Source organism: Xiphophorus couchianus, chromosome 14 (assembly GCF_001444195.1).
Source record: "Xiphophorus couchianus chromosome 14, X_couchianus-1.0, whole genome shotgun sequence".
Classification (NCBI taxonomy): Eukaryota; Metazoa; Chordata; class Actinopteri; order Cyprinodontiformes; family Poeciliidae; genus Xiphophorus; species Xiphophorus couchianus.
The window spans coordinates 13603959-13617182 of record NC_040241.1 but is presented as its reverse complement, the minus strand read 5'-3'; the positions used below and the strand labels follow the sequence as shown (position 1 = coordinate 13617182).

Sequence of the window (13224 nt, the reverse complement as noted above, 5' to 3'; positions counted from 1 at the left end):
TAAAGAAGAAGACTGAGAAGATGTCAATATACAAGTGGATACTGGAAAATACTGCACCACATAAATCTATAGTTATTTTTTTTACATTCATAACAAATTAACAACTAAATATTGATATCTGAGAATGTTACAGATTTGAACAAAGGGCCTCTGTGTTCATATTTTTCTTTATTGTAGCCATTTTTCCTGATTTGAGTATTTTGAAAAGGTTCTTCTTTTGGTACATGGCAAAATAAAACTGAAAAGCGATTTATTAGAAGGCTACTTTTGTCCAGGTACAGACATATTTGGACATTTCTCTATCTCTGTTACTTATGAGGTTCCAGGGACACATTTTTATTATTTATTATACTTAAACCAACTTTAAGTTCATCCTTTTTAGAACTATTTTCAGAAGCCACGGGGGAGAGGAGAAAAACTTTTTGATAAAATCAAATTCGGTACAAACTGCATTTGCGCTCAAGGAGGAGACGCGGAAACCTTTTCGTGGGAATAAGCTGACAGTGATTGCATTTGTCTAAGTAGATAAATCATATATATATTGAACTTGTCTCTCAGTGTCACTGTTGCAACATGATTCAATTTGCCATTTTGGCATGGACCCAAAAGAAGCCATGCTTACACATGGAATCTCTGAAGGTTACACCACTTCAGCATTTTAACTATTTGCAAAGTCTTCCTTTTTTTTATTTGAAGCCTTCCTCCAAATAAATTAGACTACAGAAACGTATTGGTTACTTTTCTGTGTACCCTTTCTGTTAAGTTGCACTTCATGTTTTTGGAAGCCTGACTGTGCAAATGTTTCGAGAAAGTTTGCGCACAGTTCCGGCCAAATTCATTGGCACCTCTGTCAAAGAAGTGTAAAAAGCTTTATAATAAATCCAGCTGTTGTAATAAATCCAGCTGTGACATATTCACAGAGAAAAACCTTTTTAAAAAAATCGTATCTTTAATCTTAATCTTGCTGCCCGTCCCTGGCTCTTCTCTAGAAACACAGTTCTCTGGACCATATGTGGTAGAAGAGAAACTTAGTGAAACAAACTACATTATTCAAACTCCTGATCGCCGCCGCAAGACCAGGCTCTGTCATGTCAATATGATAAAACCGTATCATTCAAGAGAGACCGACCAACCAACCCAGAATCGGGTTGAAGCTATTTCCCATGTAACCTGTGTGTCAAAGTCAGCTGAGGAGGATATGGTAACACGCAAAGATCCTCCACAAGTTGCAAGGCTTAGTAATAGTGAACTACTGGCTAAACTGCCTGACTATTTGTCACATTTAGCAGGTGACCAAGTGGAGGACATCACAAAACTCATATCAGACTACCAATGTCTGTTTGGGGATGTTCCTACCAGGACTAATGTGGTGTCTCATGACATTGTTCTTTCCAATCCTGCACCTATAAAGCAGAGAGCATACCGTGTCAATGCCACAAAGAGGGAGATCATGAAAAAGGAAGTGGAGTACCTTGTTAAAAATGGACTCGCCATTCAGAGTTGCAGCCCATGGAGTTCTCCATGTCTATTAGACATGAAGGCTGACGGGAGTCCAAGGTTCTGCATGGACTTTCGTAAGGTGAATGCTGTCACCATCCTTGATGCACACCCGTTACCCCTCATTGAAGACTGTATTGATGACATCGGACCAGCAAAATTTGTCACTAAACTTGACATGCTGAAAGGATATTGGCAAGTACCGCTAACCAAGCAGACCTCGGATATCTCAGCTTTTGTTACACCAGACTGTTTTCTTCAGTACACGGTGATGCCCTTTGGGCTATGTAACGCACCGGCTACATTTCAAAGGCTTGTCAATAGAGTACTGGGAGATGTGCCAAACTGCCGAGTATATTTAGGTGACATTGTGATATATTCAAATGACTGGTCTACCCATCTTTCTGTTTTGCTTGAGGTTTTCAAACATCTTTCAGCTGGCTCGCTGACGCTCAATCTTTCAAAGTGCGAGTTTGGAAAAGGTACCATTGTCTATCTGGGCCAACAGGTTGGTGGAGGAGAAGTGTGTCCGGTGGATGCGAAAGTCAAAAAAAGGGGGGGTTACGGCCCCCCCCTTTTTTTGTGAGGAGGGGAGTAACACGACAGCCACAATCATTTGACAGAGTCCAGGTGAATGTTGTAAAAAAGAGGGATTTATTGATAACGAAAATCCCGGAAGGCTCACACAAACTGTGGGGGAGAAAGGGGCGGTTAGGGGGGTGCCAAATCATAGAAAATAATAAAACAAAACAGGGCCTAACTACCGTCTGAACTAAAGAAACAAAAAGAAAACAAAAACCCTGTTTATCTATCTTACTTTACATGGGTGGCACCCACCTCCTTACCTAGTGTATCTAACAGAAAATACACCTACGTGATGAAATGTACAGGGTACCCCAAACTTACCTCGCCCTCTAACTCCCACCACAAACCTTCACACAAAGAGCAACAAGACATGCGTCAGGTAACAAAGCCAGCTCCCCGCTCTCCCCAGCTGGGCTGCTTAAATAAGGCCTCCCTGCATGCTGATTGGCCCAGAGTTGATGAGGATCAATCAGAGGAGATTGACACCAGCTTTCCCTAGTATCTGTGAAGAAACAAAGGGGGAGGGAAAAAAGAAACAAACAGCCTGCCAGGCATGTAACACCCCCACCCTTATAAGTCCAAACAGAAATGTTTGGAATACTCAAGGTAAGAGAAAACAAGCTCAAAAAGTGTGTTTAGTCCAGCCAAATTGCTAGTTGACAAGCTACAGAGATAAAAAAGATGAGTAACAGTTGATGGTAAAAGGTGGGTTGTGCAAAGTATTAACATTTGGTCTACTAGTAATTGTACCTATATGGACTTTGAATTTTATCATGATACTTTGTGGTATTATTGTGATAACAATACAAATGCTGCTGAAAACACTATTACTTCTCTTTTAGGTATGGCAGGTATTATCTGTATGCCTGTGACTGCATGACACAACATTCATGGCACAACAAACAAATGCTGCTTTTGAAAACCATTCTAGTTTAAATCTCCAGGAAAGGTTGAAAAGGTTCTTCTTTTGGTACATGGCAAAATAAAACTGAAAAGCGATTTATTAGGAGGCTACTTTTGTCCAGGTACAGAAATATTTGGACATTTCTCTATCTCTGTTACGAATGAGGTTAAAGAAGAACTATATCTTACTAACCTGCACGCATTCTGCTGTATTAACCATATTTTACTGATATTTACTGATGCTTATGTGAAACAGTGAAGAAAATAGTAAAAATATTTACTATTTTTACTATAATAGTAAAAATTATATATATATATACACACACGCATGCCAAACTGTATCTTCTTTCTCTGTGCACCTACAACTCATTATGAAGACATTTCTAATTTCTATGAGAGAACTCAGATGGGTGTGTATTGGGTGGGGTTGTTGGGTTGAAGTGTACCCGATGGAAGATCAATTGTATTTGAGTGCAGCAGTAGCACTTATGATGCTCTCTACATCAGGTTGGGAGTGGTGGCCGGGGGGTACGGGGGTTGGTGGGTGCCGTGTCTGACAAGAGGACAGAAGCAGCCAGAAAAAAAAAAAAAAGAGGCATTGATGAAAGACAAACCATTTGCGTGCCCACGACTGAAAGCTATATTTTACTGCTGCTATTCTCTCAAATTGCTTTTGTGTGTTGGGGTTGGCTTTTTAAATAATGCAATCTGTTAAAAGCTCTCTATAAATGCTATGTGTGTGCAGTGTGGGAAGCTGGAAAAAAACTGAGGGCTTTTTTTTTGAGGAAAGAGGGTGATAATTTATGTTCCTCTAAAATGTGTCCACTTTTTGTCACTTTTATTCAAAAGGGTTCAACATGTACACAATCTGTTTGAAGATGAGTGCAGACTCAGGCACCTTTTAGTCCCACATATTTAATAAAAGTCATTGAGATGAGTCTGTGCTGTTAAAGAGCATTAAATGATGGCATTTAGCCTTTGTAACATTTGACATCTTTTTTTTCTTTTTTACTTTTAAAACTTGCACTGCTGCTGGAGGAGCATTACTCACATCAGCAGTTTGGATGGTGGTAACAGTGCAGCTCCCTCACCTCCGCTAATCTGTCGTAATTAAAAAGCTGGAAGTGGCAGTTGTTAGCATGCTTACGCATTCTTTGGGGAGGTGTAAGCTTGTTGACCCCTCCTCACCATTGCGTTGCTGCCTCCGATCAGAAAATCCTGCCGTTTACCCTGTGGACATTGGTCAGACAGAATGATGAATCGGTTCTTCCGTATTGGCTTGTTGATCCTCAGCCGCCCCGGCCTTTTGCCCCCACCTACACTGTGAATATTGGCATTTGCCACTCAAGCGACAGCATCCCCGTATCCCCCAACTGCTGATTAATCAGATCGAGTCCTAGCCTGTGGAATAATTAATGTTTAATATCGGGTCTTCTTTCTGTGGCCGATCAGTCTCGTCTGGCTCACCTGAGGAGGGAGTCTTCACTCGGATCAATATTAATGTGATCTCAGCCTTAGTGCACTCCGGGGAGGTGGTGAGATCATACAGAGTTACCTAGTTAATTATCTCTTTATTCATTAGTTGCTGCTTATTAAATCAAACAGGTCATTTATAGCAGCGGAACTGAGAAAGGCCGCATGTGTTTACCTTTAATAATGACTCTGAAATATCGCTGGGGCCTTTTTGCTGTCGGGTGTGTAATGTGGCAGCTGCACGGCAGTGTTTAATTTAAGTCTCTACTTATGTAAGCAACATGACTCAAGGGGTTGCATTATTGGCTCATTAATTAACAGACTGATCAGTTTACGCTTTGGCTCATCTTTACATTGCAGGTCAGAAGTTTACATAGCCTCATGATTTTAAATGGAGATTTTAAATTGTGTCTGCCAGCGTTCTCTCTTGACTTAAGGTGAAGTTGAAGAGTTATGATCTTGTCCTCCTCCCTCTTTATTCCGACCACACTGTGCAATCAAAACAGACCTCCAGGATGATGCTGCCCCCGCCATGCTTAACAGTGGTATAGTGTGATTATTTTTTAAATCCTCCATTCGGCGGTTCCAGACATACTTGTTGATATTATGTTGATATTATGGCCAAATAGGTCAGGTCTTTTGGAGAACTGTCTAATACGCTATTAAAAACTGGTAAGAAAATGGGGAACAATCATCTTTGAGGAAGAAATGTGGTTTGAAAAAAAAATCCCTTAATCTCTTTGTGAAATCAAGGAAAAGAAAACCAACAGTAGAATCCATGGCTTAATTTAATAGTGGAAGTAAGAAAATAGTGGTTCCGAAACAGCTTTTTCCCACTTGCCATCAGACTGCTGAACTCTTAACTGGACTGCACTCAAAATCTGGTCTCCACTTCATACCTTGCACATGTACAGACCTAAGTAACTTCCATTTTATTGTCAGTCCTGCACTTTATACTTTATATTCATATTTATATTCATATTTTATACTGTATTTTATTTTATTCTGGAGTAACCTCACAACATTGGAACCTCAAAACACTGTCCTGAGCCGTATGCAACGAAATTTCGTTCTGTATACACCCTGTGCATGCAAAATGACAATAAAGTCAGTCTAAGTCTATAGTCATACTAACAATGTGACGGGAACTGGGACTGAACAGCCATTGGTCAAGGTTCAGAAAAAGCTTATTGAAACAATGTCACTGTGAAGGAGTGTCATGATCAAAGTTAAAGGTGGTAAAATGAGACATTAAAATGTGTGTATTTAGCTTTTATAGATAACAGGAGTCTTGTTACCTCAAAGGTTAGGCAACAAATCCTTCCCTATCCCTTCCCCTAAAAGCCAAACTGTGAGAAACTGCATGATTATATATACTATGAAACAAACCATTAAATTTTAATAGTAAGTAAAGTTTATTTATATAGTGCATTTCACAGATAAAAATCAGAAAATGCTCCACAAAGAGTAATCTTTTTATTGTCTGCACAGCTGTCTCTCAAGGTCTCAAGCTTTCACTGCGGGGTAATTGCAAATAGATAGAAATTATTAACATATTTTATTCTAAGCGGTGCATAGTTTTCATTCTTGTCATCATTTTGCAGAGAAACTTTTCACTCCACCTTTAGAGATGTTTGACCCTCCTCAGAAGAACTTTGTGCAGGCTTTCTAGAATTTATGTTTGAATTAAATGACTTACTGTATTTATACGTGACCTTTTTTTATCCAGGTTTAGCACTCGAAGCATTTTAATGCACCATGCACATTAAAACAGAACTTTCTGTGTATATATATATATATATATATATATATATATATATAAAATACAGACCAAAAGTTTGGACACACCTTTTAATTCAATGAGTTTCCTTTATTTTCATGACTATTGACATTGTAGATTCACACTGAAGGCATCAAAACTATGAATAACACATGTGGAAATATGCACTAAACAAAAAAGTGTAAAACAACAGAAAATACCCCTTATATTCTAGTTTCTTCAAAGTAGCAACCTTTTGCTGTGATTACTGCTTTGCACACACTCTGCATTTTCTTGATGAGCTTCAAGAGGTCGTCACCTGAAATGGTTTTCACTTCATAGGTGCCCTGTCAGGTTAATAAGTGGGATTTCTTGCCTTATAAATAGTCATGAAAATAAAGAAAACCCATTGAATTAGAAAGGTGTGTCCAAACCTTTGGTCTGTACTGTATATATATATATATATATATATATATATATATATATATATATATATACACCCTACATTATATACACTGTTAAACACAACAGAAGCAACGAGGGGTTTAATACTTACATTTCATTTTAGAATCATCCCAGAGGCTTTCAATGTTATTTTAATATAATATATTGTAAAACACCTCACTCGCAAATATATTTGTAGCTTATCTTAAAGCTACAAAATGAAAAAACCCAATTTTCAGCCCTTTAATGGTACATTTTGTGCATGTTCATTTAATGTTAGCATTATATACTGTGCACATTTGAAGACACTAAGCCAAAACAACACCATCCACATTTATTGCCAAGAGATGTACAACTTTTTTTTTCTTCCAGAGAGAAACAGCATTTTTCACATAATAATCACCCGCAGCACAATTTTTGATACAGGACCACTCTGGTATCTGGCGGCACTGGCCATTAGGCTGGACAAATACCTGCATTTCTTTTGCCACCACACACAGTAGCATAGTAAGGGAAGTCAAAAAGAAGAAGGAAAAAAAAAGTCTCCAAAACTCATTGTTAGAGAACTAGAGCAGGTAGTGACATCTTTGGGTCACTGGGTCTCCATAGAAACCTTTAGACTGAGTCTACATGACACTTGACTGTTTGGAAGACACATCAGGGGAAAGCAAACACAAATACAAACATGTAGAGATTGCTAAACTCTAGGATTTTAACTCTGACTGTGTACTTTTAGTCAGACTGAGATTGAGTTTTTCTGCAGTAAATGTGAAGCAAAGGATAAAGGTGTAGAAACAAATCTTACGTCCGCTATTAAACATGCGAGAGGAAATGTGATGCTGTGAGTCTGTTTCTCCGCTTTAGGCAATCGGAACAATAGAGAGTTTTTTCAAACTACCCGGAGACTTTATTCAAATCTGGTGATCTCCACATAACCAGATATGGCTTGACGCCCCTACACAACCTAAACGTAGATAATGATAGAGCATCCTCTTCCACAGAAAACATTTTTGGCATTGTAGTGCCAGTGACGGGCAGCTAAATTACTGTTGTCTGTACAGGAAAAATAAGTAATTTTAAATGATTGTTTCATGATAGGAGACATGGCCTATGACCATGCTTCTTTCACATATACCATCTTATGGTAGGACAGTATCTGCTCTTCGATTCTGTCTAGGGTCTTCCTAGAAAGTTCATTGTATCTTTTTGTCTAGTGCAAGTGTATTTTGGGGTGTCTACCAATGTGACTTTCGTGTTTCAAAAACCTCAGCATCTTGCTTTTGCCCTTGGGTGTCAATGCCTAATAGAAAGTAAGATGAAAACCACATCTGTATGCAGATTTTGTTGTTTTGATGGTTCAATCAGTTGATCACTGATTAACTTAAACTTAAATATGAGTCTAAGTTTAAACCCATGTTTTAAATAATTTGCCTACTCTATGTTTTGTCTTTTGCTACTGTGATTCACGGCACAAAATAGCAAATATTTGTGACTTCTATTCGTTTCTCAAGAATGTATTAAGGAGTTATGATCCCATCAAGTTAAAACAAAAATTATATCCCATCCCCATGCTATCTTTAAGGTCCTGTCATCAATTTCAGTCATTCATGTGGATAAATTTTGTTTCTCTTACAAGGATCAGCACTGAACACAAACAAACTGTGATCTCGCCATGATGGAAGACAAAATATAGTTACTGAACCCTGTTTATTGTAAACACTGGAGCCGAGGCTTTCCAAATGGCTTGCAGGTATGTTTGAATTGTGGATCCTATTTTTCATTTTGAAGCAATAAAATATTTAAGAGGCCGACAGAAGTCAGTACTACAAGGTTGACCTTCAAAGCTAAAACTTTGCCCAGCTTTTACAGTATTTATATGGCTGTCCCCTCTTGCACGAGCAAGGATATAAAAATATTTAATTACTCAATTAACTGAGGTGCAATGTGACCCTGTAGAAAACAGGTGAGGGAATAGGGTGGACGTGACCAGATTCAACAAAACACAGCACCTTAGAGACGGAAGTGAACATATCTTCAGTATTATATTTGTAAGTGCCTCTATGTAATGACATTTGAGTTGAGGGAGATTTAGGTAAATTTCTGTCATTATCCTGACACACTTCCACAAGGAGATAACACCTCTGAATGACACTGATGGAGGAAAAATGGATGGATACTAATGGATTCCTAAATGATTGAGAGTGCTGAATTGTTTTTGGTTCTTTTTGTGCATCAGGAGGAGGGTAGGGGGGGGCCCTCCTCTAGCTCTGTCACAATTTTTAACCTTGATGTTATGGATTTATGGGGGAAGAGAACATTCAAATCCCAGATGGAGGCTCTAATGTGGCCAGATTCACTTCATTATCGATTGTTCCTCTTTTAACCTCACCAAAAACGTTCAAAGGAGCAAGCGATGAGAGGAGGATTACCGTCAGCGGGCTGAAATGAAACTTTGATTTTAGCGTTTTGCAATTCCTTAAAGCTCGAAGCTACTTTGAAAGGGAAATCTTGAATTTACATTTCACATTGCTTCGCTAACACGCTAAAACCTTCCTCTCTATTGGGTATGAGTTTCCCTGAAAATGATTTTCTTTGAATACTGCATGTCTGGTGTTATCTTATGGCCACTTCAGCAGTGTACCTTAGTGGGAAATAGGAGCACTAAATAAACTAAATGTGTCGTAAGTAAAATGTGTTTTTCTCTAAAAACATTTCAAACAGTTGAAACAATTTTAAAATTCCTATGAAAATAAGTGGATCTAATTGTACTAAATCGTCAATGGCTTAAATTAAGTACACAACAAAGCAGCAAGAAAAAAGTAGCAAAAGAAACAAGTGATGAACCATGTGATCTAACACCAATGTGCTAAATTAATTCCACCCTAGTATTTATCTGCTTTGCCATGTGTTGTAGATATATACAAATATATATATATATATATATATATATATATATTTTTTTTTTTTAGAAATGCCTAATATTTTACTGTAGCAGTTATTAAATTGTGCAATTCTACAAACTCATTGTTTGTTGATATTTCTCCTTTCAGGGGAAAAAAAAGTAATTCTCCAGCAGACATTGATTAATTATCTTATGAGGGATTTGAAGGTCCATACATGAAAATGTGAGCGTATTTTTCACATTTTTATGAATGTGTAAAATAGGCTTCAAAAGTTTTGCAGTTATCAGTTGCGCTTTATTTCTTCATACATGTATATTTTTTTAACCAATAGACCTAAGTGCTGACTGGAGAGAAAATGCACCAAAGGAAAAGTTTTAAACTTTACGATGATGAGGATTAGTTGTATTATTATTGTGTCCTTTAAAATCAGATGTTATGTTTTAAAGATTAAAATAACTACAGAAGAGTAGCACATTTGTAATTCCACCAAATTTGGATTCAGTGTCCACAAAATCAAAGTACTGATTCATGATTTGGCGCTTTGTTGTAATGAGACTTGATATCTGAGGTTATTTTTTCCATAAAGAAATCATACCTAGATTTGGGGCATGTCTAAGATCAAAAACCTTACATTTAACAATTTAAGGTAATCATTTTGTTGAACAAAAATGTACAAATGATTTATTTGCCTATTTACATACTGTCTGAAAGAAGAGGGTTAATATCCATATTAAAAACATATTAAAAACTTAATTCATCCTAAACTGAAACCTGTCGTCAGCATGGTTACACAAGACGAGCAATGATACAAACATAAGGATTGGATCAGCACATAGAAATGTCCATTGGTTTAGCGGTCGCAATTCATTTCATGTTTGCTGCAATGAAACTTAAATTGAATTTAACTGAAACAGACAAAATTTAAATTCAGTACATTGGACTGGGTAAACTGTGTTTAGGTTGCACTAAGAGCAGCCATTTTAATGCCCTCATCACCCCCCTTTGGTCCCAGCCCAAATTGTTGGGGGTTGTGTGTATTAAAGGTTTAAACATGCTGATAGACTATTGGATCTTTAATATGTTATATAGAAAAAATGAATAAGCATTAATATTTGAAGTCTCTATTCACTGCACTATATTCACCATCAAATATATTTTATTTTACAACTTTCACCACAATAGTGTAAGGTTGCAGATATTGTCAGTTTTGTAAAACGGTGTCCTTTAGAGAAGTTTAAATTTGTGACGAGATTGTATTAACAACAAAATTAGAATCTGTGTGACAGAAAAGTCGTATCATTTCTGCTTCTATGGAGGTTTAGAAAGGTTTTAAGGTTTAGTGATTTTATTCCATGGTAAAAACTGACTTTTAGAGCCATATTGTGTGGGTGGATGTAGCAAAAATTATTTCCTCAGTGCAATTGTCCAGCACAGATCTAGAGTACATGTACCTGTTTCTGAATGATATAAGCAAAACCTGCAGCTGCTGCAGACAGACAACAAAAGCCCCTTCTCCATTGCCAGTTCTGTTAGAAAAATTATCCTCCTGTTCATTTACTCATGAGTTTATTTTACAAGTTATTCTTTTCATATTATTCTTTTCATATTATTACTCTCATATTATTCTTCTTTTTATATTTACTTAACTTCTCTTTCTTTTGTAGTATATTATTAACTTTGTTTAGGATGTTTGCCTGGAAGCTGATAACGTTAAACATTCATGTGTTATTAGTTCCATATGTAACTGATTAGTTGTGGTCAGTCACATGCCCTTGTAAGGGCATGTCCATAGGAGGTTCCAGAATGTAAAGACGGTTGGTCAATTCTCTGTGTGACTGTGTGAAGAAGCCCAACCTCCTTTTTCTATACAATAAAGAGAAATGCAAAGAAAGATCTAGCAGAATTGATTTCAGACAGTGTTTGACAGCGATTCGTCGCGTCTGTTCTCAATTCTCCTATTCTGCAGAAAAGAAAATAAAACTAATCTCTGTCTCTGGCTGATTCTTTGCAGGTTAGGATAAAATAAACCTATCAAGTTCTCACACTAGCCGCTTAATGTCTGGTTCGTTCCAGCAAAATTAGGTGTGTCTCATTAAGACACAAAGTGAGGAGTCCTTAAGGAGATCCCATGACAGATGGACAAACAGGAATAGATTAAAACTTCAAGCGACTGCATCTCGATGGAAACTTGCATAAAAAGACAGAACATTCAATAAAAATTACATTCTGTTGACACATTCTGACCTTTCCTCGAAAGATCACACAATGTTGCACTTCTCACACCTGCCACTGCACAACATTGACATTGGTAAATAAATGTAAGTTTATGCAAAAGAAGTAATTATCAAATTCTAGAAGCAAACCATATGGAGACTCAGTATGCAGCCTCCTCACTGTTAGATTTGGAAGGCTCTGTTGCCTAAACCAATTTGTTAGGGGGGAATAATGCCAGACAGCTGCGCAATTACACCTCAGCACAAAGCTAAGCCAATCTACTAAAGACAGTAATGGCTCGCCTTGATACGTCTGCATCTGCCTGAACTGAATCCACATACTGAATTGTCAACATAATGTCACACTCACATCTCGGGTTGCGCGTCAAAGCAGGGATTTATTTATTTTGTTCTTTTTTCTTTCTTTTTTTCCCCCCCACCCTTCTCCGGTGCTTGTTACTCGATAATGAAAGCGAGATGATGGCAGCAGTGAAATGCGCCCATATTAATCTCTCAGCATTTTCTACCATGACAGCACAATTTTCGGTGCCTCCTCGAACAATCAGCCGCCTCAGTGTATGTGTCCCTCAGAGCAGATGCAGACTGCGCTCAAATCTCCCAGATCCAATTTGGATATAATGTTTAACGTCTGTCATTGTGAAAAGGCGAGAGAGAAATAGAGCGAGAAAGAGAGAGAACACGGGTGACGTGAAGCAAACTTTGGAAAACATTTATTATTTCTGGTATTTTTATATAGTTTGCAGGAGAGCTTACTTTTGCTATAGAGTACTAAACAGAGGGGATGTGAGTAAACTACTAATGTTCTGCTTAATTCTGCAGCCTTCCACGCAGTAAAAAAAAAAAAAGACAGAACTTGGTTTCTGCATCTCTCTGTGCAAAGCTATTAGCCGAGGATTTAAGACCTTACTGATTATTTTCTGCCTTATCATTTGGATCCACAGCAGATCATTTTATGCAGAAGGATTTATCTCTTCTCTCCTTGGAAGGCTTATTTTCTCAGAATTTTACGACTTTTTAATTGGCCAAATGTACACAGTATATTTGTACATTGTCTAAGATAAAACCAGAACCTGTTGTTTCCTGTAGAACAGAAGGTCCCAAACAGGAGACCTTTTTTATGTACAGGCACAGGTCACATTTGGAAAATCCGATACGTATTGGATCTAGAAACACATATCCAAGTGTCACATTTGTTAAAAAAATAAAAAGGAATCTGTGTTGTTCAGACTGTCATTAAAAGATCAGATACAGGTTGTATAAGGGCAAAAGAAAATCGAATTTGGATCAATTCATGCTGCCACACAGCCTTAAAGTGTCTCCAAAATGTCTGTCAATAAACAAAACAGAAACCATAATAAACATTGTTAGGGATTGTTATCAATCTGTTACATATTATCATAGTTAAAGGTGATGGTTGGCATAATAT

At 37.5% G+C, this 13224-nt stretch overlaps 1 long non-coding RNA gene across 3 annotated transcripts in view; it reads left to right on the top strand.

Moving 5' to 3' along the window:
- The window catches only part of LOC114157573 (uncharacterized), a 145592-nt gene that overhangs the window by 25220 nt on the left and 107148 nt on the right, over positions 1-13224 (top strand). For all 3 annotated transcript variants that reach the window (XR_003598191.1, XR_003598193.1, XR_003598192.1), the window contains exon 2: positions 8298-8411. This is a non-coding gene — a long non-coding RNA (uncharacterized LOC114157573). The remainder of the gene's footprint in view (positions 1-8297; positions 8412-13224) is intronic.